The sequence below is a fragment of the Strix aluco genome, chromosome 14 (genome assembly GCF_031877795.1).
Source record: "Strix aluco isolate bStrAlu1 chromosome 14, bStrAlu1.hap1, whole genome shotgun sequence".
In the NCBI taxonomy this organism is placed as follows: Eukaryota; Metazoa; Chordata; class Aves; order Strigiformes; family Strigidae; genus Strix; species Strix aluco.
The window spans coordinates 7,015,094-7,042,800 of NC_133944.1; the positions used below are offsets into that span (position 1 = coordinate 7,015,094).

At 36.2% G+C, this 27,707-nt stretch overlaps 1 protein-coding gene across 1 annotated transcript in view; it reads right to left on the reverse strand.

Moving 5' to 3' along the window:
• Positions 1 to 27,707, reverse strand: part of WWOX (WW domain containing oxidoreductase) — a 530,750-nt gene that overhangs the window by 214,652 nt on the left and 288,391 nt on the right. The gene's annotated exons all lie outside the window — the stretch shown is intronic.

The following is a 27,707-nucleotide window of genomic DNA, read 5'->3' on the forward strand; positions in this document are numbered from 1 at the left end:
TGTGCTGTAATTTATCTTAAAAAAAATGGAGTCAGGTTTTCCTGCATACTACGAAAAGTGTCCAAGAGAATGTCATAATGGCATTACTCCTGCTAGAAAAGCTAATCTGCTTTACACTGTCCTCCTTTACGAGGCACTGTCACTTCCCAGAAACAAAAGTATCCGCATAACACTTGCTGAAAATAAGTTGTAAAGCACTGTCAGTTGCTCTGCAGAAAAATGCCAATTATATCACATGCTTTTCTTTCCTTAGCTTACAATATATGGAATGTTTGATGAAAACTGTGCCTTGGCCTCATTTAGGCCCACATGATACAGATGTTATGCCATTCTTGATGGTGGAAAGAGACCATATACACAGTAATAAGGATCCAGGAGAGTGGCCCTCTCGCAGCAACCAGGTACTTGCACAGAATGATATCTACAGACAGTGCAGTACCATAATTTTGCATAGCATACTCTTTCCTCTGCAGTAATGTACAAAACTGGCTGTCATTTTAACACTAGATATATTTCAGCCTTTCATATCATGACTTATCCAAGCCGCCTGATTTTATTCTTAACTTTGTCTTAAATTCATTTTAACTGATGTCTCTAATTTTTGTATTTCCCAAGCAAGAGTTAGAGTATCTCAACAAACTTTTATACTGAACTACAGTGAAAAAATAAAATTCATTAATTAAAAAGATTCCAAATATCAGATGGAAATTTCATAAAGTTCATCAAATAAAGACTCACTCATATGCACACACGAGTATCTTTTGTATTTGTTTCCACCTCTTTCTTTTCTAGACGGAATCTTTAATTCCCAGTTTTGTGGCATCCCAGTGGCAAAGATGACTTGTTCACAGAATAAACACCCACTTGTTCTTGGTTTTTGTTAATTCCCATTTCTCAAAAAATAACATCTTAATGCCAAAAAGTTTGTAAAGGCTAAGGGTGACTATGTGATTTAGTTATAGGAAATGCATTTCTACAGAACACACAAGAATATAAGGACTATATAGAAGTTAATGTCTGGAATTCAATCACACTACACCAGAGGACAGTAATGCCAGAGAAACTACCTTTACTGAAAAATTTATTGTTTGCCATCTTTGACTCTGAGCTGTTCTTCCAAGAGGGCTTTTCCACACGCCTAAATGTAGAAGCTAAAGGATATCACTAGATAAGAGAAATTTGGCATAAAAGTTTCTTTTATGTTTTCCAGCCAGCTAAAAGGTTCTTATAGTACACTGAATGGCAAGAAGAGCAAGAGGTAAGGCAAAAAAATACTGGGGAGAGGACATTGCAGACAACAGCAGCCTTGGTATGAACTGAAAGGAGATAAATAGTCGTCGCTGAGGACAGTAAGTGCCTTCAGTATCTCTCAAGATTTATATCCTGTTTGGAAAGCATCTACAAACCCAAATCTACTCAAGATTCCTAATAGGTAGAGTGACTTTATCTGGTCTAAACCTTACATAAAATCTTACTGTGCCCAAATACAGGATTATATTCCACAGTCTTTTCATTTGGGCTGCTTGCATTTGTCCTCGTTAGAAAGAAGAACCACCTTGTTGCTGGGGGTCTCAGATCAGTTGCCTCAACTAGCACAGCCTATTGCAACCAAAGGAATCTACATCACAATAAAGTTATACTGAGAAATAAGATGCCTTCTAGCCTGCTGAGGTTAGGTGGCTTTATTCTTTTTTGTTTTCCTTTTTTTTTTAAATGGTTTCTCCAGCTCTTTTAGTTGAACTGTGAACTACTCAGTGCCACATATTAGTTCTGTTTCTGCCTATTTAACACTGCTTAGTTTAGAGCTTTCAAATTATTATTTTAAAAATATTTTCTGGTTAAGACTACATATCTGTCCCTGTGAACATCTGTTTAGAAGCAGAACACCGGCAGAGTGAGAGGAGGACTCTGGTCCACAGAAAATGTCTCCTCTTTCAATGTATCACACAAGCTGGTATTTTTGAGAAATAATGATAAATAGATAAACCTAAAACTTTTATCAACACTGTTCTGTTGATTCTGATCATGGGTCAAAGAGAAGTCAGTGGATTCCAGTAATGTACATCCTGATGCTCCTGATGCTATAACATGCCTTTTTGCTGAAGTGTTATCAAAGGCATTCCTATCAGATTGCAGTTTACATTACAAGAACACATCTGCCATGTTCTGTAAAATCAATCAATCCAATTTAGTTTTCAACATATTATTTTACAAAATGCTTTTCTAGATGTTTTCTTCCAGGGACTTATTTCAGGGATCAGCAATGGATTTGAAAATGTTAGTAGAAAACTTGACCATGAACATATGCTCTATGAGCACACACACATGCACACTTCTACAACCGCTCTGTCATTTGACTTCAAAATCATATTCCCTCTACCCAGACCCCCAAATAGATCCATAAATAGAAAGGGTAGAAGACATTCAAGTCCACTACCTGATTTTCTCTCTGTCAGAGTAAGCTTTTCCCTGTGAAGAGTTGGCACCACTCAGTTCAGGCTGCACACTGCTGCTGTAAATGATAAAATGTCCTATGAAGGAATGTGGATCCACATGCCTACGTATTTGTTACATTTAAATCAGGTCATATAGTCACTGTTATTAATTAGAAACAGTGTTGAAGTAAAAACATTTTAAATAAACCCAGGGACTGAATGTTAAAGCTGTCATTTTTTACACGGCCTCATGATTCAAGGATTAATGGACCTTAAAACAACCATAAACCACGGAGGCCCCTGTTCTGGTTTAGAAGAATAAGAATAGTTTTATTTCTGCTTCAGTCTGCCAGTCTTAAATTCATTGTGTGTCAGTGGGCACTGTAAACACTTTAAAGTATTTTGACATTGTGGTATAAGATGCTGCTAATCTGTTTCCTGCCTGACCTTCACCAGTTCTGTGCACCTTGCGATTCATAGAAAAAAGAAGAGCTAGCAAACTAATGAAAAAGATATGTATAATACATACAATGTATAATACATACAATATATCTATCACATAGAACTGGAATAATATTTGAAATATTTAGACTTCATTTTATAACAACTCTTTCACAGAAGCCTTTTTTGTATCTATATTTTTTTCAATTACAACTCTTTATTGTATCCATTAACGGTTGTAAGGTATAATGCAAAGGGTTAGAGTACTTGTGAGGTAGGAACTTTTCGGAACAAAAGGCTGCAGTTTTGAAGCAAGATCAAGTATGCAGAGTACATTTTTGGAAGGCCAACAAGGTGAAGTAATCACTACTATTTAACAAAAAAAAATTATAACAGTATTCAGCTGTACAATCGTAACGGCTCCAGGGAGTTGTTATTACACTGGAATTCAAGTATGTGCAGTTATCACTGGATACAGCAGTGGGATACTGAACTAAGCAAAATAATGATTGATAAGCAGAAAAAAAATATTATTTTATCTATTTTTAACCTTATCTGATGTGAAGGTCAGACTTTCTGTGGTTGAAGGATCAGAACAACAAAACTGGAAACTTGGAAGGTTTCAAATTCCAACTCTCTTTCAAATAGCTGACTTTCTGACTGCCCCTAAAAAAGGTGCTTGACCAGGTTTTACTTCAGTCACGCAACCTGGAAACCTGGGAACAGAAAGCAACTTCATTTAAAGCAAATGTAGCATGTGAGTGAAGCTTAACTTGGTACATAAAGTACCCATTAATTTTCACTATTTTCTAGTATATATAATACCTTTCTTTCAACTGCTTGTCAGCTTGGAACTGTAGTGCACCAGCTAAGGAGAACTTTGTTTCATGAATTGTTTGACTGACTTCTTTCCCAAAGGTTTTACTGCACTATTTCAAATGTTACTTGACTACCAACTTATTTTTCTGATTTCTCACAAAATAACATCAAAAAACAAAAAGAAGGAACAAAATGGGATCAGGAGGAGACATTACAGCTATTAGAATATCATGCCATAAATGTTTAGCAATTAACGTGATTGTGACCTAAAGTTTATCACCAATCTGTACCTGTTACCCAAAATAATCCTCTGTCACTTGCTTAGAAATAAAAAATAAGTGGACTGCCATTATAAGGTACATAATAAATATTTTTCACATTCTAAAGGAATTTAATTTTCATCATCAGAAAAGAGCCAGATGGTTTGACTGTAAATGAATAACTTGTTTCTAAAAGCAATTTTAGCATTGATGATTTACTTTTAGATAGATAGATATACACAGACTATTTCCCTACAAATCTACCTATCAAGGTAACTTTTGCTATAAACAGCATTTTAAAATTATCACATAAAAACTATCAAGCACTAAATTAGAAAAAAACAGAATTTTGAAAGTGATAGTTAAATTTATGAAGCAATTCTGCTACACTCAGAGGCTTGCTGCTTGACATGCAAGCAAATTCTAGGGTGTGTATTTGCCATGCAGGTAAACCTCTTTACATGGTATTAAAAGGTGGGAGAAAGGATGAAAGCAACAAAGGCTACACAATTACAACCATGTGCAGAACACATGTACTTTGGACTTAAGCTTGTTTGCATGACTAATAGAGATAATATTGAATGTCTTTTCTCATAATTTCAATTTTTTTTTTTTTTGGCTCAGTGCCTTTTTTGCTACCTCCAAGAGCTGTTAATTTTGTTCACTGCTGAGCAAAAGTCAAAGTCAGAGTCTAAACAGCTTGTAATGAGTTTTCAATGGCCCATCTCACTGAAATTGAGGGCAAAGGAGCAGCAGACTTAGACACTGTCAGCCCTCTGAATTTATTATTGAGGGAGCAATGCGTTCGGGAGAAAATACATAGAGGAGGGGCTGAGAATTCTGTCAGTTTTGCATTAAGCCTTTAACAAAGATGTGTATTACTTATGTAAATACCTTGACAACAAAAATAAACACACAGAAAATGTAATGTAGCTCAATTAACTGTGCAGCTAGATTGGTAGTAGAGTATGTTGCAGTAACTTTATTTGGCAGCCACTTAGTACTGGAAGTTTTAAGTCCTGCTCCAGAAAAGTGATTAATACTTTGCTAAATACCTTAAAGTCACAACAAAACCAGAGGTTAAAGGATGCTTAGCACTGATAAGGAGTCAATGATAATTTTGTGAGTCCTTAGTGACCGTTTTTATAGACTGCAGGAGAAGGATTATCTTTCACCTCCGCCGCCATAATGCTGACGTTTGTGAGCCCATCAGACTTTGCTGGCTGCTACAGGGCTCTCAAAGTTTTCTTAGTTCTGTGTCTTTGAGTGTACACTTGAATATATTTCACTAACCTCTACATAAGCTATATGCTGCTTAGTTTTTCTGCTTCACATTTTAATTGTTGTGGTTTTTTGTTTCCTACTAGCACTCTTACAGATTGTGAATCCTACTGGTTCATCTTCACTGAATCCTTGACTGAAAATCACAGATGTGAGCTGATCTAGAAGCTCTATTATTTCAAAAACAAGCAATAAAGTTACTGTTAGGGCTTCTAAACCCAGGAGAGAGTTCTCAATAGAGAACTTTTGTATTTATAAGTACAGTTCTTTTCTTTTACCTGTAGTTGAGTTCATGTTATGAAGGAAGTCAGTCTTTATGGGTAGATTGGTGAAGAACAGTACTGTAAGATTTTTAAATGCTGTCTGAAGGAGTAGTCCCAGAAGAGAATGCATACAAGAAGCCACACGGAAGAGCAGTGAGTGAAGTGGCATAGTATCAATGATTTATTGGTCCTTATTTGGAATGATCTGAAAATGCATTTACAGTTTCACACATTGTAAAGTCTGTTACCTCAACCTTTCACCAATCAAGTCTTTCATTTTATCAGAAATGCCCCACATTCTATATATGCACAGTTCACATATCTTTCTTTTTATCTTATAATTACATACCCATAAAGAAATATGCTTCTGTGATATTTTATGTTACTTTTTCATGCATCACTACTTACGCAGCAAATAGCACTGAGGAAAAGTTAGCAATAAAAAATACAAGGCTTTGTTTGGCTTGATGTCATTTGGTTTAATGCCAACAAAGAAACACCTCCAAATCACATAAACTTCTGATCCAACATCAGCATTACTATGTTCCAGTCTTCTAATGACATTACATAAAAAATGCTCACTACCTTTACTGAAAAGTTTTTACCTATTATAAAAATTGTAGTCATGTATGTATTGAAAAAATATTTACAAGTCTTTTTTGTCAGACAGTGCCAAAGATGCACAGTCTGCAGTCCCCTATCTCCAGGTTTTTTGCACTGTCCATCAAAACTCTGGATTTGCCTCTGACATGGCTGTGAGGAAGAAATTTCTCAGAGAAGAGATTAACAGGCATTCAGGTGAAACTGGAGGCCATGGCATAACTTTTGTTCTCAACTGTAGCTCCATTGGTTACCTTATTTTCCAGTAAGTTTAAGCTAAGAATTCCAAATTCAGTGCAACACACAACAATGTCCTCTGAGGTCCAGGTTCATGCACTGAGTAGGTTGGAGAACCCTGATCCCTAGCTTCCTTCCAGCAACCCACAATTTATCTAGGTACCCAGATGTAAAGTATAGTATCAAAGCTGTCATTTGCTTGCTGTAGTGATATGCCCTATTATTGGTTCTTTTCAAAAAGAAAAAAGGCCAAGTGAAGTTTTTGAACTCCCAGGCAATGTATTTGGCATATTCAGAGGCAGGGAGAGACTGAAATGTCTTTTAAGAAGACAAATTAACAATATTAAGAGGACAAGAAAAACTTGCACTGTGTCATTCAATATTGCACAAAAGCACGGGGAAGAATTGTACGGAGTCAGTAATACATGGGTAGAAAATCATGATTTAGTATAACTTACTGGGAATATATTCAGCTCCTCTGTATCCAGTATTATTGACAAGCATTATATTCAGGTAATTGATGTTTAAATGCAAATGAATGAGAACACTGTATCAACCAGCAACAGAATTCACTATGGAGATACTGCTACACTGAGAACAAGCGGATAGAATATGTAGCAGCAAATAGAGAAGTGTCAACAAAAGGTACTCAAAAACACAATAAAAAGAGAAATGAAAACTTAATTGAAGGAAAAATATTTTATGGTGCTGCTATATCTTTCCAAATAGATTGTGTCAGTCTATATGTTCACATTAAGTCTCTTAAATTTTGCAAACAAGTATCTTTTAAGAAAACATACACTTGGTGTACTTTAAATTTTAAATTCAAATTCTTTTACTGGCAAAAATAATGTCTAATATGTATTTGGTAGTGCGGATAAAAGGGTTTGTATAGTTTGAGAGGAATGTCACATCCATCCTCTTTTGCGTATGCATCACATAATAGCCTGTTTTATATAGGACATAAGACCTTTTCAAAAAGGGCCTTGAATGAATAATGTACTACAGAGTTGTGTATGTCATCACATATAATAGAAGAGTCTCTTGCACCATGTGTTAGTGAGGATAGATCTCCTCTGCAATTCTATCATCACATAAAACACCTTCCAAAATTGTCATAGGCAGGTCAGACCAAGCATTTCAATTTTTCATAGCACTATTTTCAGTTTTCCTTCCTCTCACGTTAAGTATTGTCAATAGGACTTCAGGTACTTGTGCACGCCATTTAGCAGAGAAAGAAGTACAGAACAGCAAATCATTTCAATAGCAGCTGTCCGCTTCTGTATCTTCCCAAGGATGCTAATTTGGATTGTGCAGTCTAGTTCACAATAACATTTATTTCCCATCTATACTAAACTAAGGAACAAGCAAAGTGCAACATATTATTCCAGATGACTTCCAGCATCTCAAACAGTGAAAAGGGATATATCCTCATATCATTACGAATCAAAGGGGGGCATGAGGTTTTCTTCTTCTCAAATCTTAACACCTCCAGCTTTCCAAGCAGAAATTAAAACACCATTTCTATGCTGAAAACCCACATAATTCTAGGAGCAAAAAATTTGGCCCTACACTTACATTTCACTATTATGCCTATGTTGAAAAGCTCCATTTTTTCCATGGAACAGTGAACATTTATACAATCATTAAAAGCTCATCTTGCACCATATTTTTATCCTTCTCAGTTTTAATACATTTTTATAATTGCATTGAGGATATTCTAACCCTGTTTTTAGTGCAACAATAAAATTTATGAACCATGACAAACGTATCATACCAAAGACCACCCGAAGAATAACAATGTGCATGTCAATAGAAGAAACCTGGGTTTCTGCTTCATAGGAATTTAGGATTTGGGGAGGGGTGATGAAAAATACTTCAGATAGTATTCCCTTGATAACTGTGAAATGGAAACAAGATCACACTTTTTTCTTTCTAAGCAAAATGAAACATGGTGTTGTAAAAGACAATTTTTTACAAACATGCTGTGTAGACAAGTTTAGTTGTAATGAGTTTTCAAATTAAAAAAAATCTAGTTCATGTGCAGATTTTACTGATTTCAACATTGTGCTTTCGGGATAATAAATGTGATATCTAATTACCTTACAGCTCTTACTGCACAAGACCTGTTTCCAAACCTATTTCAAATATTCCTATTTTCACCTGTGCAAATTTCTGCATGGCCCCCACTTCTTGAACACAGCTGCTGACAGCCTACTGTAGTAGCCTGCTAGAGACAATACTGTCAGAGAGTAAATAGTTTTCAATTAGAAAACCCTTAGAACCAAATCTTGTTTTCACATTATATTATCGATTAGAAATGCATTTAAACATGCAATCACTAAAGAACACGCATAAGACCTCCTAAAATTTATTGAATTTAATGATGTTTAAAACAGGTATTTTCTAATTAAATATGGTGTGTATTTGAGAGTATGTGTATATTTCTGGAGTTTCCCTGGTGTTTCATAATACAGTAACAATTTTTAAAATAAATAATGAAAATGAGGGGGTAGGGAAAATCCATTTCAATACTTAAAGTTCCCAGATTATTCTAAGTCTCCCTAACATATCGTTTGTCTTCTCCAAAATATAAAAAGAAATAAACAGAAAAAGAAATATCCTGATAAGGTTCATACAAAAGTACAGATAATCTACCCAATTTTTTAAACAGTTATTGTGACAAAACGGATTGAAAAGGTATTGTAGATACAAGAATACATAAATGAAATGCATCCCACTGGAAAAGCTTTTTTGCTCACATTGTCATTTACAGCTTCTGAATTAATAGACCAAGAAAGGCACCACAGGCACCAACAAAATGCAGTAAAACCATTGGCAGCCAGTGGTGTCTCAAAGTTTAATTCCCCTGGGGAGAAAAGGACACTGCCTAATCTGTATTCAGTCCTGACATTGTCCACATCTGATATGGAACATTAGCTACTAACTCTCTCAATAGACTAGTGTCCTTCAGTTTATATTACTTTATGTTAATAGTAGAAAAATTACACACAACATCATTTATCATTGTTATACTGTACTATACAACCCATAGCTTATTTTAATATATTTATTTACCCCTAAGAGGTACAGAAATTTAAACATATATCTCTAAATCTATATAAATTTAAAGATAAACTTATAGTACCAGAACCAGTGCAGAGCTGCAAAAGCGATATGCCCCTTAAAGAAGTATTTTAATTGTATGTATAATCTAGCAAGTGATCACATTGCTTTAATATGAGAAAATCGTATTATTGTGTTATAAATCTTACAGAATTAGTACATAACACAATGTTGCATCTAAATCATAATTTATCTTTTGATTATTTTTTTCAGTTTCACTACAGACAGCAGCTCTGTTGCTCTGTTTTCACGCCCTCCTTCTCCCTCAGCGATCTGCCCTTACATTATTTACCTAGAGCTCAGGTAAGCAAGTTCATCCCCCTTTAAAGTAAAAAACCAGGGCAGTTCATGAATGAACAAAGAACTAGGATTTATTTTTTTCTGGATCACGATCATCTCAGTGCATCTAAATTTCAGTTAGTCTGTTTAAAACCACTCCTGCAGTCAGTGATGTGTGCTGTTTGCCTGGACTATCCAGAAAAGAAAAAAAGACAGTAATGATGAAGAAGAGAGAAATCTATACTCTAGTAAATGCATATTACTTTAGTTTTTAAAATCTAATATGTCAAAAAGCTTATTAATGATGGATATATTTTTCAGAAGGGGCAATTATCTACAATGATCCAACCACACTGAATGTCAGGTAATAATTCCTACATAAAATTCACAATTTTTTTTTTGCTAATGGGGACTGTTTTTATTTCATACAGAACTCTTAACCTTAATTGAAAGGTACAAGTAATGGAAGATGTAACACATAGCCATAAATACATTTTTTCCCAAGAGTTAGTACCCTTCCTATTATAAAATTCCATCCTATTTCCAAGCTGAATTTGTGCAACTTCAGCATCCAGTCTTTGGATCTTATTCCACCTGAACTACCTCCATCATGCTTCAGTGCTGTAGAATAACTCATTACAGTTTTAGAACAATTACTCCAGTTTAAATGAAAGTTGAGTGACTGACAACACTATGATATCTTTGGATGGTGAATACCCTTTTGTTTTACTACCTACCAATGCATGTTTTTGCTAAACTGCACTGAAAACAAAGAGAAAATCAAGCAAACTCCTCATACATATGATTACTAAGAATACCGTAGCCTGTCTCTACAAATATTCACTGAGACATTTCCTCAGGTCAGATAGTTTCAGATAGTTTTACTAGGCAAGAATACTCAAACATTTTCCAGGTACAAACTAAGCTCAGATTCTGACATCCTGTTGAATATTGCAGCATTTGTCAAGAAATCATGACCACAGCTTCCTTGTGGCAAGGAGAGCAGGTTACGAAAGAACCTCTTTTGCCATAAAACACAAGAAGGATCAGATCCTTAAACAGTCAAAATTTCCATTTCACAGCAGTTTTTCCCAAGTAAGAACAGAGTGATAAATTCAATATTTGACCTTAGAATTTGTAGGGCAGCAACGAAAGAATATATTCCATCCAACAATATTTTTAACTGATTTTAAAGTGGAGAGACATGTTCACACTTAAGAATCTTTTGAACTTTTTTCTAGTTAAAAAAATTACTTAAGTCACACTTGGATAATGGCTGTTCACAAAAAAAAAAAAAAAAAGCATGACAATTAAAGAGGAGAGTTTGAACATAAATGTTAATCACAATGGCACTACCTTATATTCACAAACATGATCAACTTTCCGCTGGTGATGTTACTTTATTATTTGTACTACAACCATTACAATTAAAAAAACCCCCTAGCCTCTATCAGGATAAAAGACATGTAGAAGAATTGGTCAGTTTATACTATGGTGCTCTAGCAAAATGAAGGCAGACAGACAGACAGGCTGGCAGATAGACGTTCTTGCTTGCTCATTCGTTAAGTTCATCTCCTGACCCGCGTGCCACTAAGGAAAAGGCAACAGCTGTTTCCAGTATCAGTGGTAAGAATGATGGAAGTGAATTAATCCACAGATGGAGACCAGCACCTGAAGGGACCAGTCTGGTGAGTAACAACAGTCTTTGCCGGAGAAACACACTTAAATGTTACCATATGGAGTGCTAACAGAAGACAGAGGGGAATGAAAAACTCTGCACATCGTGTTATTGCCACAACAGCTTAAGTATTGTATTATTGATAAGGATAACAAAAAGATTGTCTGCCTAGGCATTTCTGATTTAGAATTCATAAGCTTAAGATGACTAAATTCCTGAACTACATGGAAAGATTCCACCCAAAGAAAACAGTTGAAAATAAGATCCCAAGAAAACAGAACGTAGAGATGCAAAAGCCCAATTAAAATCTGAATCAGTTCTCCCTACATGATATATTTTTCAGACTGAAGATGTATCAGCTGTTAAGCTGGTACGACACTTCACGTTAGTCAAAAGGCTGAAAAACTGCAATTATGTTTTGTTGAAATAACTACACGTACTGGGCTGGGCTGAGGAAGAGTACCAGAAAACAAGAACAATTAATTTAAGGTCTCTGAAATCTTATGTGTAGCATTCTCAGTTCCGACACCAGAATATAACTGTCCATCTTTATTTGAATGTATTTTCTACACACGGCTTCAGGGTCTTTTTGGAATAACAGACAGGAAGAAGCAGAGCTGCACTATCAGAAATGCTGAAAAATAAAGGTAATATATATTGACAAAGATGAAGAACAGGACAGCAAATATTTGGAGATCACTGGCCAGTTTTATTTCTCCCTTATGAACCATAAAATTTGCTAAAATAAGGAAAACAAATGCTTGCAGTTAAGAAGCCTGTGTCCTGCAGCACCGAGGGCTGTGTACAGCTGGTATTGCACCAGGGCTAAGAGGAAACCACTCTTTTACCACCCAAGCTGCCTGTTGGGGCAGAATCTGATAGACAGTTTTCACTCTGACAGTTGACAGCAGGTTACAATACCTCTGAGGTCTTCTCTGGGCATTTTGCCACAGCAAGAAATTCCAGATTAGATTAAAGGAATGGGTATGACTACCCACTTCTCAGAACAGGTATTTGTGTAAGTGCCTTACTACATGTACTCCTTCCTCACACTCTTTCGTCTAGTTTTATTCAGCATAAGCAATTGTAAGCCTGTAACAAGTGTGTTCATGTTGCAGAGCAAATCAGAGGTTTTCCTTGAGTTTTGCTCCCTGAAGTGTGCCCCCAGGGTATCAGTTCTGGGATCATCAGATTAAGAAGTAAGTGTGCGTACACTTCTAAGGCTTTTTTAGTGTTTACATTAAAACCCATATTTTAAAGTAGTTTTAGAAGTAAGATGTCAAAAGATCTCTAAACTGAGACTCAGGTAAGCAAGATTTCGGTCCATTCAGGAAGCCTTAAATGAGGAGGAAAGGTTTACCTACTTTAAACGTACTTCTACATTTCAATAGCTTAAAAAAGCTTCACTCCAAAATGAAATTTTGCAGGTCATTTACTGATTATGATTAAATCACCTTCATTTATTACCACATGGAAAATAAGCCACTGTACTCAACATGGGAGGTAATCTTAACTGCTTAGCAATTTATTCAAATACTCAGAAGTTAAAATCATTTCTGGGCTGTTCATTCATTAATAAGGGCAAATGGATGGCAGTTTCAGATAGTATTTAAGTATCTTTGAAATATAATTCCTAGTTTATACAGGTCAAAGAGGTTTCCCTGTTTACATATTCAAATCTGTACAATATGAAGAAAGATATATTTCAAGATGGGATTCTGTGAGGAGATTCAACTTCTGGGGTAAAATGAGTGCCACACAAATTCGTAGAATTTTTCCTGCCCTATTTTCTTCATAATGCGTATGCAGGTTCTATTAATGGTGAACAAAACAGCTGAGGTGGCAGAAGGTAGCTGTTCTACAAAGCCAAGTAAACATCAGTAATATGACATTGCCCTTTTTAAGGAGCACCTTTTATGATTGTTTCCAAGAGTTTTGTAAAATCCCTGTTCTCCAGTCCCAACTGGGAAATCAAGTCTTTCCCACTCCTTTCATGTGGATTCTGCAAGAGGTGCTTGAGTGAGGGGATTTGGGTGCTGCAAAGTATTTTTATAAAATATTTTGCCCTTGGGTGGTGCCAATTTTTGTGTCTTGCTAACCAAAAGTAAGCATGCTATCATAATTTCAGAGCATCTTCTCTATTGGATGGGGGCAAGGAGGCAATGTTTCAGTATACCAACTATGTCTCTTTAATTAGGTCATTAATTACCATCCTTCAGAGCTCTTGAAATTCTTTTTTTCAAAGCCCATACACTTAAGCTTTAGAAAAAAGTTCTTCTCAGCTCTGAAACCAGTAAAATACTTCTACCGTTCTTATCAGAACTATAATCTACATATTTACCTATCACTTAAATTCTTCCATGCATATATTTTTATCAGTGTAACTAGCTGTTCCCCCAAAATCTCTGCTTGCTGGAGTCGGAGAACAAGTCACAGAGCTCCTTCCCCATACCCCAAGCTCTGTTCTCATCTGCAATGACAAATCCCAAGCAAGTCATTTACATCAGTGACGTCACCCAAATGTCACAGAGAACTCTTCGGTTTCCTTTGCTTTATATTTTTGGTTTATCCATTAATTACATCTCTTAAGAAAGAACAGGTGCTGTCAACTAAGGTGTATGCAGCAGAACTCAAAATGATTTTCAGTTTGAAATGTGGTTTTAAAAAAATTCTGTACAAAATCTGTGCTGCAAAAAACTTATATTGGCTCATGGGAAGTAAAATGCCTTCTAAACAGATTATGAGACTGAAAGGGAGCATTCAATTTTCTAAATTTAAGCTATATAGCATAGATCACGGAATTTTATCCAGTTTCTTGTGTATTCAGCGCAATCACTCACATATGACTAAGGCATATTTTCCAGAAACAGCTAGTCTTGAAACATTCATAATTATCTCTTTTTACAATACTACTGCTGCTCTATATTACTCTAAATTTATGTGAACAGAGAACTGGAAACTAAATTCAGCTGCAAATCCCACAAGACTTTACATTGTTCAGAACTCAAGGTACTGAAGCTGAATTTTGACCTGTAACAAGGATAGCGTGTATAAACACCACACTATGTGCCAGCAGACAAAGAAACCTACTTTTGAAAACCTGAAATATATCTCCCAGATAGGCTAAAAAAGCTGGCAAATAACTAAAAATGCCATTTAAAAACACAATTTTTACATGTCCCTTGTAATACATAATGAGTCAGAATGAAGATACGTAGAAATAGCCTTAACTTTCTATTCTACAGGTGCATGGAACTGGGGTGTGTGTGGCAGAGACATGTCACACATGCAGGTGTGTGCAGCACATTTACATCCCATTCTGGCACCAGGGAAAGAAATGACAACAGCAGTCTGCCTAAATGTGCCTTTTACCAATGATTCTGAGATGGAAGGCAGTCTGCCAATAATTAATAATTTATATTAGGCTTTTTGTAGTTTTTTAATAATTTGTAATCACACGGGAGATGAGTGGGTATTTACTCCATTTCAGTACGAGTTTTGTTATTTTCAGTTTAATTTAATAACAGCCTAATCCTAGAAACTGCTGAGCATCCACAACTTCTATGACATCAGTGTGAATGGTACAGGTCTGCATCTCGCAGAAGTGGGCCCCCAAATCCATAATTTTCAGCTTACTTCATGTTCTGTAATGTGTTATCTACTTTTCCCAAGACAGGCTGTAAGTGGCTTCACAATGGACTAGGATGGACTATACTGAGTTGCTTCTGAAATGACAGTAGAGTGCGGAATGTGGTACCCAAGAGAGTCAATAATTCTAAGCTGATGAAAAAATGGAAAGAGAATGGGTGGATGACAGAAGCAAAGGGAAGAACAGCAACAGAAAAGAGTAGCAGCCAGGGTAGGTCCAGACAAAAGAACTGTGAAGACATGAATCAAATAAGGAAATGTATAGAGCCAGAATCTTAAATGATATAAAATGTTATAGTTGCAGTGACAGAGGCAGAAAATCTTCACCCACTGAATGTCCTTTCCACAGAGTTTAAGCTCTGAAAAGACAGGAGAGCAGAGAGAAAAAGAGATAAGGAATAAAAATAAAAATAAAAAGAGAGAACACTCTATATGAATGGTTAGAAATAACCATATTGCTCCTTGGGCTTGGTGTATTGCCCATGATGTAGGCTTAATTTGTTTCAGTTCTCATTTGTGGGACTGAGTGTTTCTGGAGTTTCAGAGCAGGTGAGAGCTGCCCCAGAAGCAGAAGCCAGCTGGAGAGGGACACGAGCGCTTGTGTCTCATGTAGGTGAGGAGTGCTGCTGCCTCAGAATGAGAATTACTGTTGCCATTACTTTGTTATTTTACTTAGTGTAACTGCTGGCAAAGGGCATTTCATCTTACTTTGCCTAATTCTGGACAGCTAGTCATACTGAGTTATTTTTTTACTTTTATATATTATTATAGAATTAGTTTGATAGCTGTTATTTCTCAATTAGTGTATTCCCTTCAGGCAGCTGCAACCTTTGATGTTTAGTTTCTTTCCACGTGAAACCACCATTGCCATCTTGAGAGCTTTTTTATGCATCAGCCATCATTACCACTATCCCACGTTGCAGGGTCTCTCTTTCACAGCTTGCTTGGTGTAGCTGCTAAAAGTCACAGTGGGCCTCATATAATTTTTGTCTTTGTATCCTTGGGTCTTAAGAGGAGATAACCTTACCAGATCCATCTTTTGCCGCTCATTATGAATATTTCAGTCTAACTTGTTTAGCTTTTCTTTGAAATGACTATGCTTTTTTCCTTTCATCAACTGCCAAGTATTTACTGCATAAACTCATGAGTGTGAGAAATTTACCCATGAAAATGGTTACATTTTAAAGAGCCTCTGCTTTCTCCAGGCACAAGGACATTAAAAGGCATTTAAATGCTACAATTCTTATAGAGGACCTATCATTTAGTTATGAGCAATGTCCTTCATTCTATGCAAGCAGGAACACAAGAAAATTCTCAGAAGCTTCTCAGTGATATTTTTCGGCAAGGGTTGACTTCTAAATGAAAACCATAGTCAGCTGTCATGAGGACACGTGGAAGTAAATTCCTTACCTCTGGAAACAAATGATGGGAGCCTGCACTTTCTAATGGAAAGACAAATGATACAGATGAAGAAAGATGTGGATTACAGATCTAAAACATGGGGAACGGTAGTAAATCAGTTTCATTAGTACAAAATATAAAGCTTTCAGCTTGACTTAAAACCAGTACATGGAAACATCAGACTGAAGTAAAGTATTACGACCACCATTACTGAAACTTCAACATGAAACAACCTTAAGGAAAGTTCTGCTGTAGAGCAGAGTAATCATCAAAATAAACACAAGTTTTAAAACAGCACAAAACATGCACTCAAAGATACTAATGGCAACAGAGAATATTAAGGCATCCTTCTTTTAAAATACATGAAATACCTGCACACTTCTTATACACCACTACTACCAGCTGACCTAACATTCTATCAATAAACCCAACAAACTCCAACATATATGCTAACATATTCCACATTTCAGATTTTTTTCACCTGCACTACAAGTTCCTACCTTAGCTCCACACAAAAAGACAATTAATGTCTCCAAGATAATCAAACTCAAGTCAATATTTCATTTATGGCAAAAATAAGTCTGAGATTCACATTTTGTACTATGGGGTGGTGGTAGAAACTTTGATGAATGTCCTTGTAATACCTAGAACAGAATTTCCCACACGGACTGAGATAAACATCATCTTCTAAACACCATTATCTCTCTGAAATTTGAATGGGAAAGATCTAGGCAGTGTGTGCATTTACTCCAAAGGCTTGAATAGAATTTTTAGGTATTATTGGAACTTGTCTGGTGGATGTCTACTTATAGTGCATCTAGAAAAAAAAATTCTTGATTGGGAGGATTTGAATGAGAGGGCTACTGGCTAAATTGAGGGAGAGCCTTTCCCATCTATTTCTTCTATGTGTTCCAGAAGCTGTATCTCCTTCTAGTACATGAAGGGATTGCACATCCTTCTTATCCTTCCCCAGCACACTGATACATGGGAACTCTAGCTCTCAGCACTACAATCCAACGAACAGGGAAGATCATAAAATATTACATCAGCATGAATTGAATGAGTAATTGGGCATCTCAGCATTCTTGGGACTCCTTGTAGAAGCTGGTGGAAGTTATTGAAAAGCAAAAGGAAATAAGGATTAAGAAAAGAAACACCACAGTGAAATAAAAATGCTTTACAAATAGTTATTGGCAAAAATGGAATAAAATAACAGCTTTCTAACTAATCCTATTCTAGCATGTACTATCACCCCACCAGAATATAAATATTTTTGTGGTACCCATATTATCTGTAATTAATTGTCCTGGTGAAGTATTAATATGCATTTACCAAAGGATTTCTGAGAAAAAAAGCTTTCCTAAGAAGGAGGGAAGAAAACTATATTAATAAATCATTCTGCCTCAGATCTCTGAAAGATGTGTTTGTGACATAGTTTTACACTTTTGGTAATTTTATGGCTACTGGCTTAACTTATCCAAATTCCAACTAGCATTTGAAATAATTCAACCTGTCTGTTTAAAGGGTGGATGTTTGTCACTTTTTCTTTCAAAGCAGAGCTTTCCTTCTAGAGGCATGTATTGAACAGTTCTTGCTTGACCTATGGATTAATCAGAATTTAAATACTGTATTATTTCAACAAGCACTTCTAATATCTGTGTTTCCTGCCATGAAATGTAATTAGGGAAAATTAATTTACCAGGGGACCTCTGAAGCTTTACCTTCTTCCCCACTGCTGTTTGCACTGGGTGATACTCAGATGTAATCCCCTTCTATTCCAAGTATATCAGGGCTATCTCCTCTAGACTGCCTCAGAGCAGAAAATGTCACCCAGTATTTGGAAATGTGACATTTTTTTAGTAAAACTGTACTGTAGCAGTCAGCTTCAATAGGTTTATCATAGTTAATGAAAACAATTGGAAATACACTGAACATCTTGCTTCATGACTTAAATCAGTCTCTAACTATATTAGAGATGCAAGCCAGTGCTCCAGGACAGATTATCTCCCTGTGAGTCTCTGATGGACCTTTACTGTTTGTAAATGCAGCTGGTACTCACTGTTGTCAGGTAGGATAATAAATGAGGTACACCTCAGTTCACATCCTTTGTATCGGTTTTCATGTTATGTTCTTAACCTACACCATCCTTTCTTTTTCAACATTGATTTTGATTTGGAGGCCACATAATAATATTCAGCTGCAGTGCAATATTTTTATATTCAACTTCAAATATCTTTTTGCAGCCTGCATTCAAAAGCTTTGTGGGCTGCAGGCCAGCCTTTGGAAATTCTGGTTACACAGGTTATCTGGAGACAGAAATGAAGAAACACACTGAATCATCTGTGTGGTAAATGCAGCCCACCTCTTGCAATTGGGTTTTGAGGATTTTCACTGTGAAACAAAGGCCAAGGCAGACTACAGGGATGAGTTACAGAAGTATGTTCTATTTAACTCAACAGTGTCAGGCATATAACGTGCCCTTTATATCTATAGTTTATTTTAACACATATCAAGACAGAAAATTAGTGATCAATGTAGAAGGGAGCATGAGGTTTCATTATAAATTAATGTAGGAAGACTTGGATTTCTATGATGAAATGAACATGAATCTTAAAAATTGTCTGTCTTCATGAAACAGATGAAAATTATTACAGTATATAACTTTTTGGTGACATTTTACTGCAAAGGGCATATTGTTACAAAATTTAGCAATGATGTAGCTACCAGAAATACTGCAGGGATAGATAACATTATTTATGTAACATGATAACACATGAAACATGGATGCATTTGAGTCATGGGGTTGCGGAGTGGGAAAAATACTTTGCCCTGCTCCTAAGTGAACCCCCCTGTTAAATCAAGGAGCAACACAGATGGGGCTTGTTGGGACCCAAGACTGCACAACAGTAGTCAAATGCAGTCCACCCATTGTGTTCTGGTGCCCAGAAAGCTAGTGGAAATAAAGAAGGAAAAGAAGGAGAAAGTGCAAGAAAGGTTCAGAGAACTTCACTTGGGTATCCACTTTAGTGGTGGTTTTTTTTTCCCAAATACAAACCATCCCTGCAGCAACATGAGAAGGTACCGATAACTGGATGAAGAAGTCACCTACTGAAAATGAACCTGAGTAAAAAATGTCTCTAAGTAGTGACATCGCAACACAGAACCAGTGGAAGACTGCTGCAAAGTAATTCTCCCCAAGCAGGAGCTAGAGAAAACTCATAATCTCAGAAGTGTCCCTGGCTTAGTATTTCTGGAGGCATGAAATTAAGTTCAGATTCTGGGATATTTCTAAGATGGAAAGAATGCATACATTGATTGACTTACATATATACATGACTGACTCCTAAAAAATAATCACTAGAATACAGAAAATTCAGAGTTAACAGAAACAAACATTTGGCAGGATAATAAAATCTTTATCAACTCAATGAATCTTGGCTATACAATCATTTTTTTAAAAAAATAAACCACACGCATCAAAACCAGACTGCCTTATATGAGTAAAATTTAGGCAAACCCTGCTGGACACATTTCTTTAATGCAAATGTGATGGAGAAAATAGATTTTCACACAAAACTAAGGTTAAAATTAGGTTTATCTTGGAAAGAAAATTTTAGTCTTACCTAAGAAAACATTTTCCCATCTGTAAGTTTTCAACACTATTCTCACTAGAATTGTATAACTGAATTCAGATATAAATTACTCACTATCCTTAATTAATATAACCTATATTCAATCTTTGTCTTTTTGTTTTGTTTCTCTTCCCTTGTCTTTCATTCCTACCTTGCCAGGATAAACCAGTCTGTTACATTTGCAGGCTTCGGCCCTATTCATAGCACTGTGATTTCCTTTAAACAAACAAAAAGACAGTAAAGGAAAGAAAAACAGTGAGAACCACCTGCAAACCATTATAACTTCTAAACCCACCCACACAGCCTAAAAGCAAATGAAAGCAAGAAGATTCAAAGAAAGAAATAAAGTGGGTTTTCATTTTTTTCTCTCTATAAATACTGTGCAAACATGATACTAAAATCTTTAAGAAAATATTTTTATGTTTTTTGGTTGCGTGCAAACAACAATAATAGAATCACAGAATGGTTTGGTTTGGAAGGGACCTTAAAGATCATCTAGTTCCAACCCCCCTGCCATGGGCAGGGACACCTTCCACTAGACCAGGTTGCTCAAAGCCCCGTCCAACCTGGCCTTGAACACTGCCAGGGAGGGGGCAGCCACAGCTTCTCTGGGCAACCTGTGCCAGTGTCTCACCACCCTCACAGGAAAGAATTTCTTCCTTAGATCTAACCTGAATCTATCCTCTTCCAGTTTAAAACCTTTACCTCTCATCCTATCCCTACGGTCCTTAATAAAGAGTCCCTCCTCATCTTTTCTGTAGCCCCCTTTACGTACTAGGAGGCTGCTACAAGGTCACCCTGGAGCTCTCTCTTCTCTAGGCTGTCCTTTGGCTGGGAATGGTTTAACAACATCCCTGTTATCAGAGATGTTCATGATGGGCTAAATCTTTACTTGATGAAGATCACCTGATCTCAGTAGTGTGCCAACCACATTCCCTAGCAAAGAGACAGGGAATTTATGACTTTCCTGAATGGCCAGTTTTCATTGGATTATCACACTGATATTTTTGTTGTTTATGATACCAAAGAGGTTATTACTTCCTGAGTATGACTGAGAGAAACTGGTCAAACAAAGCAAGGTATTGCATTTTTCTTACACTTGAGAAATCTTTGTTGTCTGTCTCATATAAGTAACGAATTATTATTCATGACGACACCTGAAAACTTTATTTTTGAGAAAACAGAAAACCAAAGTCATAATGTCTATTCTATACAAACACCTCAAAATGATCTTCTGTACGGATGTGCAGTTCTACTAGCTTTCATCAAAACTAACTCTTTTAGGAGCAGAAACTAATATTGTTCAGCTACAAACTACCTTCTAATGGTTAACTAGAAGGCAAAAATCCCAGAAATTATAACATGGCTCTATTGCGTCCAGAAGAATTTTGCTGTGGACATGGCAAGCTAGGTTTTCACCCAGTAAATATGTAAAACATTGAAAGTGATCTGAATTATTTTTCCCTGAAAATAAACATGAAGTATAATAAATTCAGTTTAGTACATTAAGATTTACTATTACATTTTTACAACAGATCTATAAGCATTCTGTAAAACTGAGCACCTCACTAAGATGTCAGTGCAAAAAAAGCTACTGGAGTATTAAAACACTTATCACTTACATAGTAACTGAACAGAACCCAAGTAAATGAATTAACTCCATTGCCACAGAATATACTGGAAGAAGCTCAAGATTAGAAAACATCTTTCACATATCTGCCTTACTGTTCAGCTGGATAAAATTTTACATAACTGTGCTTTCACTTATTATACGGAATAACAAAGGCACAATAGAAATACTATAAAGGTAAGAGAATGGTGCAATATTTGCCTTAATGTAAAATAAACAAAGAATGTACTTATGAAATACGAATGCCAAGAATTACAAGATCTGAGCCTAGTCATAGAAGAAATACAAAAGAATAATGAAATATCTATTTTAGAAAATCCAAAGAAGTGTTATGAGCAAAGGAGCCACCCATGAAGTTTTTTGGTCTGAACTTCCAGCAGGTTAATACAGCTATATATATATATCTTACTTTGCATGTAAAATTGTCAACCTCAGAGAATGACGAATTGGAACCATGCAATGTAACAGAGCAATGAGTAAGCTAAAATCACAAGGCTTAATATGTATTACAACCAATACCACTGAGTGTTTACTACTACTTTCTTAATTTCACTGTATTACTTTCTTCACTTTGTGACTTTGTTTTCTACCAAAGGACTTATTTATTTATTCATTCTTTTATTTATTTATTGAGGAGTGGTGGCTGAGAAGTCAGCTCTCTTTGGACAGATTAATTGTGGATGGGAAGCTTCTGTGAAGTTACAGGTTTATATCAAATCATCAGAGTTCATCATATGAGTTCACAACCTGCCTCTTGCATCTTAATTTAACTACTGACTCGGATATAAATCACCACAAGTTCCTGAAACTTTTCAAATTATTGTCTGTAAAACAAATTTAAAATCAAATTATTGTCTGTAAAACAAATTTAAAATCCAAACTGTAAGCAAAGCAACAGCTCAGTCGGTGGAAGAGCAGTGATTTTGTGCTTTGTTTTGTCACACAAGGATACTGCTATTTGGGACCTCAGCTTTCTCAAAGTATATTAGTTGTTAAAAACCCACTACACATAGACAGAGCAGCAAGTTTATGAGGTCAAAAAATGTTCACCTACCACAAACCACAAAGACAAGTTCTTGGTGTTAGCAGCAGAAAGACACTTTTCATGCAGACCACAAGTTTGACCAACACAGAACTAGCTCTGGCAGGGAGGGACGTGCCGGCTGTCTGAAAGTCAAAAGGTGCTGCTCAAGTAAACACAACAAATACTCCAAGAAAACTCAGTGTCTTCACTAAACTACTAGAGAAGAGAGCCAAGGAAATTCAGGCAGATTAATAAAAAACAGCTGATCAGAGTTACTGGAGGTTGCAGTGCTTTTAAGAGAGATCTTAATCTTTCCTGACCTAGAGTACTAATAGTCTGATTAGGGGAAATACAAACACTTAAACCTTACAGCAATGAAGCAACGAAGACAGCAGACACTGCTCTCAGAGCAGCAAAGAAAATGGTGTTTAAAAAAAAAAACCCAAAACTTATATTCATCTCCAGACAGTCCCTGCACAGCGAGTTGAGAGCAGATCGCAGGCAGTGTTTGGTACCTGTCTAAATCCAGTGAAAACATTGGGGAATTATTTTAGTTCTTTAAGTTATAAGTACTAATATCAAATCCTGATACCAACTCACATGCAATTTCCATTGTGTACATGTATTTATGATGTGGCTATACAGTTTTTGTACACACAATTAATAATGAAGCTTGTGATCCAAATGCTCTGTAGCAGCACACTCTCTGTAATAGCACATGTAAAACAACATCTGCACTTATTCTGTGAACCAGCTATATTACCTACCTGTAACCAGTCATTTACACATGATATTCATGCAGCAGTACTTACTTAAAATAAATACGTGCACATTATATATGTGCTTGTTTTACATATGTATTTATATGTATAGATGGCGTATACGCATGGACACATACACAGATACATATATGTATAAAAGTAAAATTTTTAAGAAAACCAATAAAAAATAAGGTTTCCAACAACTTTTTTATAAGTGTTTTTTAGTCCCCATGACTTCTTGAGTGTAGGGAAGCTTTATTCTGTGGTTGTAGGACTTCCTGCCATCGTACTTTCCTCTCTCTGTATCACCTCCCCTCACTGAAAAGATTTTCTACTAGGCTGGCATCTGTGTTTACATGTACAAATTTTGTATGTACATATCCATCTGTGTCCCATAGCTATGAAAAACAGTACTTGAAATAAATTCCTTGAAGGTTTGAAGATTTCCATTTTCACTTTTTTTCTTTGCTTGGAGCCTGTGGTTCTTTGAGTAGTTTACTCATTTTATTTTAATGTGTTGTCATTAAATATTTGTCCAGGCTATTAACTCCAGAACCATTCTGGACAGGAAAAATTCTGTTTATCCCATGACTTTTTATTTGTGAAATATCGTCCACTACTTCTAATGCAAGACATACTGCAAGAGATGTTGCCAGAACCTGAGCTCTCTTGCAGAGAGCAGTATGACCAGCGTGTTTGACTCGGTACTTCTACAAGACACATGCCACCTCCCTGACCTGTGCTGCTGCTGGGAATCTGGCCACACTGTGCAGTTCTGCTTATTCCTCCATGGAATAAATCTGCAATGGTGATTATTCCATGCTCGAGCCACCTGTCCTAATGAATAACGCTTCCTGTGTAGCTGTTTCCAGATACTGGAGTTAGTTACTCAAGCTTGAAAGACAAGTAGAGAAATTAATAACTGGTGCACATGCTCCTTAAATGGCACAGGGGCAAACTATGAGAAGAGGAATTCATTGCCATGGCTTTCCTACAGTATTGAAAAAGAATTCGTTAGTATCAGAAGACCTGCATCAGTGTGAACCTGATCAGACAGACAGGTGAGAAGTGCCATGACTGCATTTTGGCTTAAATTTGGGTAACTGAATGTTGCTTATAATTTTACTTCGAATTTCTGAGAAAGAGAGAAACGGAGACTTAAAGACCAATCAGTGCAGGATTACATGTGTTATTTAGTAGCTAAAGGAAACTGAACCAATATCCCCCCTGACCTGATCCAATACAGCACTAGCACCACATTTTCTCAGATTATTGCTATTTTTAAAACTAGACATTTTTCAGTAGGTGGGTTTGCATATTACTTAGCTTTCTGAGTTAGTACTATTTATAAAAGAACACTGGTGAATATACACTAAATGCCTTTGCCAGTCATTTCCATCAACGGATCCTTCCGAGCCAAGCAAACTGATGGTTTGTGAACCTTTGCTACTTTTTGCCAAACAGTGATGGACTGACTTGTTCAATTCTGTAACACAAATACACAGATAATAACAAACAATCTCAAAGAAACACACACTAAACAGCCCCTGGAAACTTCAGAATATGCTTTCTGTGTGTTTGAAGCTAAAACAAGTAAGGAATATTGTTTTCTTCTTAATTTGTTGATTTTGTTTTTTCTCCAGACCTGTAAAGACCAATTCAGTGACATGCAGAAAAACAGAATGCATTTGTTCAGCACCTTATGCACCTATATAACTCCATGTTATATACAAAGATGAATCTTTTTGTTAATGCTATAGTATATTGAAGATGCTTCCCTATTGTACTTACTTGCTGTGTCACAAAAAGTTATCTGCATGGAGAATAACACCATTAAATGAAATTCAAATGGATGTTAAGCATACATATAAAGTACTCTTATATCCTGTATGTGCATGTTTAGATTTTTTTAATTCAAACTGACTGATTGCTGATGAAATTGAGTTAGCTAGTAGGTTTGTAGGGGTAATACCAGTCACTCTGCAAATTATTCCATCAAAGAAAAAGCCAGAAGTATAGAAAAGACCAGAGAAAAACCATGAAATGTTCCCCACTATTCCAATATATCAAAACTGTTGTTTTAGAGGTGATGGGACAAGAATTTTTCTGATGTACATTTCTAAGCAAGACCCAACTGCCATTTCATTTACACAGTGCTCTCTCAGTTAATGATTCTCCTAACCACCAAAGTTAGCTTGATCATGTTGTCTCTCCAGCTCAAGTACTTTTGGAAACAAAAATAATTTGATTTCTAGTTTTGCTAGCTGGCTAGTTTTCTAGTTCTAGTTTGACACATATGGTAGGATAAAACTGTATGTTTCTTTTTCAACATGGCTTATAACAATACATTCTCTCTTTAAGTGTTTCCATTCTCAGCATTTGTTATAACCAGAGACCAATACCTGTAAGCTAGTGAACACCTATAGCTACTTTGTTTTTTATAAAAATGTGATGGCACTGATATAATACAAAAACTACTAATCCACTCTAATTTAGGAAGCATTGTCTCACCCAGTGACACTACCTCCCAGATTTGTTCCTCCACTACTTACTATGGAAGTTGAAAATGTCAAATGCCATTCGACTGTAGCTCTCCCTGAGCAGATCTGTGCCAAATTTAAATTCCTGCAGGTATTGCTACAGAGAAAAATTAAAAAGCTACTCACTGCATACAACTGATTTTCTGTTATAATTTCCCGCAGACCCATTCAAATCAATGAAGCTTCTCCAGTTTACATGGCTGAGAAGTAAGCACACTCCTTTCATAAACCAACCACGTCCTGTCAGAGCAGGGCAACCTAAGAGCCAGTGCTTTTGAATCTAATACAGCTGTTTTCTGTACTGCAACAAAACTCCAAACATTAACACTGCTATACAATTTCTATTTATTTCTTTGTTATTATTGTCTTGGGCCTTGGAAAGAGATTTTCTAAAGGCCCTGTTGTGAAGGACATATCACATGAAGAGTAATGATTATGCTGCTGTGGTCTATAAGCAGATTGACTTGCTTTTCTTCTTCCTGTTTTATTCTTTTTTTATATTTATGATTTGCTGAAAAACTGTTTGAGGGAGAAAAAACCAAACATCCACCCCACCCCCAAAATCCCAACTGTGGGAATGTTTGCTTTTTTTGGCAGCACTAATATTTATCCCTTACTTAATAGGAATTCTCCCCTGTGTTAAGAATGTTGCTTTTACAGCTCAAAGATCTAAACATGAAGTATTTTATCAGTATTCTGTTTTTCTCCCCTCTCTATGCAACTTTGGAGTGCTTAGGAAAAAGCAAATATTAAAACAAAAATTACTGTCTTTGAGTGTCTGTGAAAATTTATGTACTTAAAAGCAGCTGTAAAATTTTTAATGTTTAAATTAATGTTTTATGTTTACAATAAAAACTCTTCAGCCATGAAGGGCTTTTAAAAGCTACATACGAAATACAAGCAAAACCAAAGCAAACAATAACAGTCCTGTGAAGCCCAGCTTCCACACATGAAATGGCAAGTAAGACTTTTGTGTAGACTTCATAAGTTTTCGTGTCTTGCTCTACAAAAAAAAACCCTAGGAATGTCAAAGCTACAAAAAGAGCTGGTTAGAATAGGAAGGCAAAAAACTTGTAATTCCTTAATAATAGGTTTTTCTGCAATTCTGAATGTATTTGTGATGGTCTGGTTTACTCTTTTATTTGAATTGTGTTATAAATAAAACAGCTTCTCTCCTCCCCCATTTCTGCCAGCTGTAAGCACTCTGTCCTCCAATAAAGGTTGAAACAAATGAATAGGTTTAAAAGAGACCATTATGCACTAGCTAGTGCAGACTGAGATGAAATGTTGCCAAATCATACTCCTTTTAAAATCAATAGGAATTCTTGTTATTGGATTCAATGGGAGTATAATTAGGTTCTAAACTCACACGCTTTCTCAACAATGTGGGTTTCTTTACCTTTTTCATTCCCGTTTCCCTCTCAGATATGGAGAAGTCTCGCTGTTCCAAAGTGCTCTCAGTTTGAACAGCATTTTAGCCATTTCTCCCCTAAAATACTTGTGGCACAGGCTGGAGAAGGCAAACTCTTAGCACAAGTAACCTCAATTAGCTATACAGAAATCCAGCAACACCAGCAAGAGCATAGCCCATTCCCCAGCAGACATTTAAAGCCTTGATATCCTACATTCCCTGTCCGCCCTCATGCTCCTGG